The sequence below is a fragment of the Elaeis guineensis genome, chromosome 6 (assembly GCF_000442705.2).
Source record: "Elaeis guineensis isolate ETL-2024a chromosome 6, EG11, whole genome shotgun sequence".
Classification (NCBI taxonomy): Eukaryota; Viridiplantae; Streptophyta; class Magnoliopsida; order Arecales; family Arecaceae; genus Elaeis; species Elaeis guineensis.
Genome location: NC_025998.2, coordinates 15,632,024 through 15,641,106, shown reverse-complemented (window position 1 = coordinate 15,641,106; position 9,083 = coordinate 15,632,024).

The window sequence follows — 9,083 nt, the reverse complement described above, 5'->3', positions numbered from 1 at the left end:
TTTTTCCTTGTAGGATCTTCTAGATCTAATGAGATCTGAGGCGAATATTTTTTTAAAAAAATTTATCCTATGATATTTCAGATCTAAGATCTATTAGATCTGATTCTTATTATCTGATATTTAATCTAAAATTAAATCTAAAACTTGAGGATTAGAGAAATACCTCTAGGATAACTAGATTACCTTGTAGATGATCGCAGCAATATCCGAGGTTCAAAAATAGCTACGCAGTCGTCTGGTCTCTACCGGTATCCACTCGAGCAGGATCTGGATCGTCTTCTCTTTGCAAATCTCTGCTCCAAAAATCAGATCTTGATCTGATCTGGAAGATCTTCAAAAGATCTTCTGAAGCTGGAGCAGCAGCTTCTCGACAAATCCCTGCAGCCTTCTGATCAGAGAGCCACCACGCCTTGGACAAGCACCAGATGGATGTCCAACTTCTTGGAGTGAAGAGGGGAGAGAGAAGACTAGAAGAGATATGGAGAAGTGGAGGGATATCAGACTTTTGCTAGGGATTGAGCAGATTCTCATAACCCTAGGCGCAGACAGGGTTTAAATAGACCCAACTGCGCTATGCAGTGCCACATCATTTGATCAATCAGAAAATTCTAATTAATTCTGAAAAAATTCTGATTGGTGGAGTGATATCATCTGATCATATCAGATAAGAATCCCACCAAACTCTCCTACTGTTGGCGCCAACACTGGATAAACACAGTGAGATTGGCGCCCAACAGTTTGAGTCGATCAAGGCATAGAGTCCTCATCTCATGGGACTCTAGCCTTAACCACTTGGGGCGCACGCCCAATCTGATCTTGGCGTCCACTTTGAGGCCTAATTTAGCAGGTGGATACTCCACACAAACTCTCCAATGACCTCTTGCCAAGTGGCCTTCAGTTTAAGATCCATAAGTCAATGCTTGACCGATGTCCTAAAACGAAAATGGCAGGTGACAGAAATTGGCAAGTGTTGTCTTAAATTTATCTGATGAATTAAGATAAGATTTTTTTGAGCTGGACTGGCTCCAATCAGACTGAGAGAAATCTTCTCAAGGTTCTCTGGGTGAATCAAATCATATTTGGCTCAGTCGAGATAAAAAAGATTGCACGAGGAAAAAATTAGGCTCAATCATGTGCTAGCACAATTTTTTTGAACCTAATTGGATCTAATCCAAATCAATCGAACTGGACTAGCTCAATTGATGACATCCAGACCCTAACTCTTGTTTGTGTGATCCAGTTAGGTTCATTTCCGTATGGTAACGAGACATGTCGTCATCTCATCATCGACATCATCGAAACTCCTTTCAATGGATCAGAACTCTTCTGATTCAGACAATTAAATGATCGATCATCAAGATCATTCTAATTGCTCCCAAAATCCACCAGTGACACCTAGCAGTATATGGTGGCAACCCATCAGAAATGAAGACGAATCTCTCAGTGCAGCTACCTGTGTGATTGAGTTTCTTTATCATGAGTCCCGACTGAATTAGGGTTAAGATGAACTCGTCAAACCCAACATCAGTCATATGAATCAATCGATCGATCCGAGTCTGATGTGAAACCCCAATGGAAAACTCTTTTTCATTATTTCACTTTGCCATGGCTATGAGATTAAAGACTCGATCTTTTGATCATCATAGGACTACTCCTCTCATCTATCGAGGTTGATAGATCCATCTTGGTGCAATCTGGTTCCTATAATGAATATGCTACAGCCAATATACACCTCAGGGTTCTGAATGGCTAGGAGACCGAGTTATGGTGTAGTCAAACTATAACACACTCAAGATGAACTGTCGATGTACCTCAGGTCAAAGAACTAGACACACAGCTGCAGCATCGAGCTAGTCATCGATGAGAAGGTAGACTTCCTTATGACTGCTCGAGGTGGTCACGCTCAGTACTCTCATTCTCAACAAATATCTATACTCTCGCTCGGTGTCTCCACACCGTAGACTCAAGACACATCTACCCTAAGGAAGCGATCGTACACCAACCTTCCGAATCGATCACCATCCTCATGATGATCCTATGGTCAGGAGCTGTTTATGAGTTAGTTATGTAAATTCATTCCTTAAATTTTCAACTCTTAAAATATGAATTAACATTCCTACTAACTCAAAGGATTTATCACAGACACAATGTACACAATGTGATAGTAGAATAACCCTTTTATTCATTTATAGTCAAAATTATAAATTTGCCCTTACATTTGTACAGAAATGTGTCAGCCAATTTGGCATCTAGGGCACACATGTAACAAACTCCCACTTGACCTAATGTCAATTGGCTACATATCTAAGTCCTATCTTCTCAAGGTAGGCTTCGATCTTCTGCTGGCCTAATGGCTTTGTCAGTGGGTCTGCCACATTGTCTGTGGAGTCGACTCTCTTAACCTCGACATAATCTTTTTCGAGGTAATCACGGATCAGATGGAATCGTCGCTCGATATGCTTAAACTTTGGTGAGACCTTGGCTCCTTAGCTTGGGCTATGGCGCCATTATTATCACAGTAAAGAGGGATGGCATCCGATGGCATCACTCCAAGCTCTGCGGCAAACTTCTTGTACCAGAATACCTCCTTCACAGCTTCTGATGCAGCAACATACTCTGCCTCCATAGTGGAATCAGCAATTACCGTCTGCTTGAAACTCTTCCAGCTGACTGCACCACCATTGCAAATGAACAGACTTCCAGATGTCGACTTTCGATCATCTATATCAGACATAAAATCTGAGTCTGTAAATTTCTGAACCTGGAGTTCTCCATTCCCAAAGACTAGAAACATATCCTTAGTCCTTCTCAAGTACTTAAGGATACATTTCACAGAAGTCCAGTGCTCTTCGCCTGGATTTGACTGATATTTGCTTGTGACACTCACAGCATGAGCTATATCAGGTCGTGTACATAGCATGGCATACATGAGGCTTCCTATTACCGAAGCATAAGGAATCTTGCTTATGCGTTCAATCTCCTCAGGTGTGCTAGGGCACATCTTCTTGGAGAGATGAATGCCATGTCTAAAAGATACTAAACCTCTTTTGGAGTTTTTTATGTTAAACCTTTTTTGCACCTCCTCTATGTACATCTTCTGTGAAAGTCCTAGCATCCTATTTGGTTTATCTCTATAGACCTTAATACCCAGTATAAAGGGTGCTTCTCCTAAATCTTTCATAGAGAACTCCTTAGACAACCATATTTTTGACTGAGATCAACATGAAAATATCATTTCCATTTAGGAGGATGTCATCAACGTACAGTACGAGGAAGACAACTGCGCTCCCACTGACTTTCTTGAATACACATGATTCCTCCTCGTTCTTGATGAAACCAAACATTTTGATCATATCATTGAAACGAGTATTTCAGCCCCGAGATGCTTGCTTAAGTCCATAAATAGACCTTTGCAGCTTGCAGACCTTGTGATCATCATCACTGGATGTGAAATCAAACGGCTGTTCCATATAGATATCTTCCTCAAGATATCTATTTAAGAATGCCATTTTCATGTCCATCTGCTATATTTTATAATCGAAATAGGCTGCAACAGCAAGCAATGTGTGGATGGATTTTAGCATGGCTACGGGCAAAAAGGTATCCTGATAGTCAATGCCTTCGTGCTGACTATAACCTTTCGCTATGAGCCTAACCTTGAATGTTTCTACATTTCTATCTGCACCTATCTTTCTCTTGAAGATCTATTTACACCTAATAGGTACAATACCTTCAGGTGGATCTACCAAGGTCCAGACTTGATTTAAGTGCATCGAGTCAATTTCTGATCTCATTGCCTCTAACCATTTCTCAGAGTCGATATCTGATATCACCTCATCATAGGTCTTGGGGTCATCACCATGAGCCTCATTTTCTGTGAGGAACATTTTCTCTACATCCTTTTGTATGGTACCTAAGTACCTTTTAGGAGGACAGAAAATCCTAGTCGATCTACGAGGTGGAAGAGGTTGTGTTAGGACTGGTTCTAATTGATTGGGCTCCTCAGGTTCTTTAGCTCGTTGCTCTTGGGAGACATTCTCCTTGAGCTTAATTATTCTTCCGATGCCACTATCTTGAATAAACTATTTTTCAAAAAAAATAGCATGTCGATTTACAATCACATTGTGATCTTCCGAAATATAGAAATAGTATCTTAATGACTCTTTAAGATATCCTATGAACCGAGCTCTAAAAGATCTAAACTCTAACTTATCCGCCTGTTGTCTCTTGACATGAGCTAGACAACCCCAAATTCTGAGATGACTCAGACTTGACTTCTTACCATGCCATATCTCATACGGTGTGGTAGGAATGATTTTAGATGAAACCCTATTCAATACATATATTGCTGTCATGAGACAATGTCCTCAAAGAAACTCAGGGGGGTCCGTGAAGCTCATCATGGAACGGACCATATCTAATAGGGTCTGATTTTTTCGTTCTGAAAACCCGTTGAGTTGTGGCATTTCAGATGGAGTCCATTGAGAGACTATGCCATTATCCTTAAGATAGTCTAAGAATTTTCGACTAAGGTATTCACCTCCTCGATCTGATCGAAGAACCTTAATGGGCTTTCCTGTTTATTTTTCTACCTCATGCCTGAATTCTTTGAATTTTTCAAAGGCTTCAGACTTGTGTTTCATTAGAAACATATACCGGTACCTAGACATATCATCGATAAAGATAATGAAGTAGACATAGTTGCCTCTAACCGGCACATCAAATGGACTGCACACATCCGTATATACTAGGGCAAGTAGGTCTGTGGCCCTTTCCCCATGTCCCACAAAAAGGAGCTTGGTCATTTGGCCTTGAAGGCATGATTCACAAACTGAATATGACTCGAAAGTCAACAGACTCAATAGTCTGAATTTTTTCAATTTGTTAACCCTATCTTTTGCTATATGACCTAGCCTTAGGTGCCATAGATACCTATCATTTAGACTATCTCTAGGCCTTTTAATTCCTATGGCATTCACATTTTTCTCGATATTAAATATAGATACATCAATATGTAGCTGATAGAGACCATTAATAAGAAAATCATTTACAACTTTATTATTTTCATAAAATATGTTACAATGGTCCTTATGAAAGCTAATCACATAGCCTTCTTGTGCTAAACATGAAACAGAAATCAAATTTCTGCTTGCTGCAGGCACATAATAACAGTCTCTAAGAACTAAATCTAATCCTAACGGTAATCGCAGAGGGTAGGTTCCCACGACCACAGCAGCAACTCTTGCTCCGTTCCCGATGCATAGGATCATATCCCCATCCCTCAGCCTCCTGCTCTCCTCAAGATCCTGTATAGAAGTGTACAAATGAGCACTAGAACCAGAGTCAAGTACCCAATTGGATGCAGAGGAAACCGTAAGATTAGATTCTATAACGAGCATTCCTCCAGAAGGACCATCCTTCTTGTTCTTCAGGGTGGCCAGATACTGAAGACAGTTCTATTTTCAATGGCCGTCTGAATTGCAGTGAAAATATTTTTTCTTTTCAGCAGCCTTCTTCGGTTCTATCTTCTTCTTCTTCCCATCCACCTTCTGCTTCTTCGCAGACTTTTTCTTCTTTCTAAAAGACTTTCTCTTGGAAGAAGTCTGCTCCACAGTAAGGACTGAGCCTTTTGAACTCTTCAAAGAAAGCTCAGTCATAACCAACATATTTATTAACTCAACCAAGGTACATTGCATCTTATGCATATGGAAGTTCATGATGAACTGACCATATGCATCGGACAAGGACTGAAGGATCACATCAATCTGAAAATCTTTTTCTAAGATGATACCGAGCTTCTCAAGCTCCTCAAGGTCCTAGATCATTGTCAAACAATGATCTTGGACTGACCGTCCATCACGTATTTTAGCCTTAAAAAGTCTTTGGCAGACTTGATACTTGGCTGCGCGACTTTGTTCACCAAACAACTCTTGTAGGTGAGACAACATTTAGCGGGTAGTCATAATATTCTCATGCTGGTGCTGCAAGTCATTAGACATTGCATCCAATATGTAGTATCTGGCTTTGTTATCTTCATCCGTCCACTTTTTCAGAAATGCTCTCTGTTCAGCAGTCGGACGTACTGGCATGACAGATGGGTCCTGGTCCAAGACATGAGTTAGTTTCTTGAAATCTAGAATAATTCTATAGTTCTTCAATCAGTCTTTGAAATTGGGTCCAGTCAATCTGTGGGTGTCTAGTATTTTGGTCAGAGGGTTGGACGCAGATATATTTCCTGTAGAGAGTCAAAAGTTTCTAATTAGATTTTGTAATCAGACTTAACCAATTTATTTAGGGGTTTTATTTTTAAATAAATTAGACTCCCACTATTTTCTTAGATCCCTACACTCCCTAGGTAGAGATGTGAAAATCTCCGTGATTAGTGATTTCTAGTGGGTGGTGCGGTCTCACTGACTGACTCATCACCTCACCTAACAATTATTGGTGATAGATCAACCGATGAGTGGACAACTCTTGTCCAATGATTCTCTAATCATGGTGCACCCAAAACTTGATCTCTAATTCATGAAGCTCACCGTGTTCGGAATATTGCTCCAATCCTTAGTTAAGTCAGACCCATCATTTGCATGAACTAGATTCCTGATTGAGTTCCTCACCGTATCTAAAATATTGAGCACAACCTATCCTCTAATCCGTAGCATCCAATTCCTAATGGATATGGTTGCATCTTTTCGATGCAACTGAACCACTGTAACCAGCCTAGAACAATCAACCCCGAGAAGGACCCGCACATCCATAATGGTGGAAGACCTTAGACTTAATATTTTCTTAGGGAGATTTAATTTAGGTCTCATTAAACTTGACTTGACATAGTCAAAATAATTATGACTAACCTAGTGGCATGGGTTAGCTCGAATTGTTAGTCACCTCAAATCAGAACTGGATCGACACATTTGGCCAGATAAGTGAGATCGATAGAAGGGATATGCCATTAACTTGACAAGAACGCATTCGAGTCGAGTAGCTCTCAATTAAAAATTATTCGATCGCATCTGCCCAACTTACTTTAGACATCAAATTGTTAAACCAGAATCAATTGGGTTAGCCTACAATTCAGGCTCTAACTACTGAGCCAAATTAGGTCTTAACTTGATCGAGTTACATATGAATGTGATTCAACATTGACCTAGACTTAATCCTATTAGGCTGGTCAATTATTAGCTTTCATGATCCCACCTAACAAACTTTTGATTCGGTTTGATCAACCGCTAGACCTAATTGAGCTACCCAAGCCCGAACCCAATTTTATGAAAATGATTTAGATCTGAAATTCTCAATTTTAGATCTAATTTAATTTCATAAGCTTAATTCATTAATTAAGTCTTGGGTTCATAAACAAAATATGTAAAATAAATCTTAGGATTTCAGGATCTAGGATTTTGCAGAAAAGTAAGTTTGATTTCTGATTAAGGATGAACGCGCAGCACCCCTACATGCCATAAGAACACCTCATTGAATGGGAGGAGAGGATCTTAAATCCTACTTTGTTCTTATGACCGGACGGCTATGAGGAACACTTTAATTAGAAATATTGATTTAACTACAAAACTAGTTAGATCTAAGTTACATATCACATATATAATTTTAGATCTAACTTATACATGCTTTGCATACATCTCATGTATTAAAATCTGATCTAATTAGCATGCTTTTAGATCTGATACATCACATGTAACATCTGAAAAATAAGATTTAAATTGAACTATTCAATATAAAATTTATTCTAGACAGTTACTAGAATAATTCTATAACTAGTCTAGGCATGCAGCAGATCAATCTTATGAATTAATTAAATTTTATTTTTTATTTTTTGATCTGAATATAATATTTATAACATCAAAAAATTAAAAAATAAATTAGATCTAATTTATATTTTAATTATATTAAAATATAAAACTTTAAGACTATTCATAGTTTAAACTACTCCTAGTCTAGTCATGCATCTCATACATGTTAGATCTACTTAGATTTAATTTTAAATTTTTATATTTTTAGATCCTATTATATTTGATGTGACATCTAAAATTTATTAATATTAGATAAATAAAAATAAAAATTAGATCTAAATTAGATCTGAAATAGAGCCATCAACCTGGCTCTGATACCAGTTGAAGGAAAAACCGCCTTTTTTCTTGTAGGATCTTCCAGATCTAATGAGATCTGGAGCGAAATATTTTTTTTAAAAAATTATCCTATGATATTTCAAATCTAAGATCTATTAGATTTGATTCTTATTATTTAATATTTAATCTAAAATTAAATCTAAAATTTGAAGATTAGAGAAATACCTCTAGGGTAACTAGATTATCCTATAGATGATCGCAACAATGCCCGAGGTTCAAAAATAGCCACGCAGTCGTCTAGCCTCTACTGATATCCACTCAAGCAGGATCTAGATCATCTTCTCCTTGCAAATCTCTGCTTCAAAAATCAGATCTGGATCTGATCTGAAAGATCTTCAAAAGATCTTCTGAAGCTGGAGCAGCAGCTTCTCGATAAATTCCTGCAGCCTTTTGATCAGGGAGCCACCACGCCTTGGACAAGCACCAGATGAACGTCCAACTTCTTGGACTGAAGCAAAAATTTAGTGCAGGGGCAAAATGGTAATTTTAAAATTTTTTCAAATTACTATTTTACAGCGAAATTATTAATTAATCTCATTAATTAATACTAATTAACCCTACACTAGGATCTAAATATGATACAACAGCATGCATTTAAATTTGAAATTCAAATTTGAATCAGTAAACATTTTACAGTACTGTGTTCAGAACACATCACCTTTTGCGGGTAGTCGATCACCGCAATCTGATCACCGTCGGAGGGCTCTGATCATCACGTCGCAGCCACCCAACAGTCTGGCCTCTGCGGATCGTCCACACGAAGCTCCCGTCTGATCAGCTCCTCACGAATGCTAGTTCGTGATTTCACCCTTTTGATGGCAGATGTTGATCGAACTCCTTCGATCGATGTGTGCCGACTTCTCGGACACTTTGGATCGTCTGCACAGTTACTTGAGAGGCTGATGGATCTCTCTCTAAAATTTGGTGGACTCACGACAC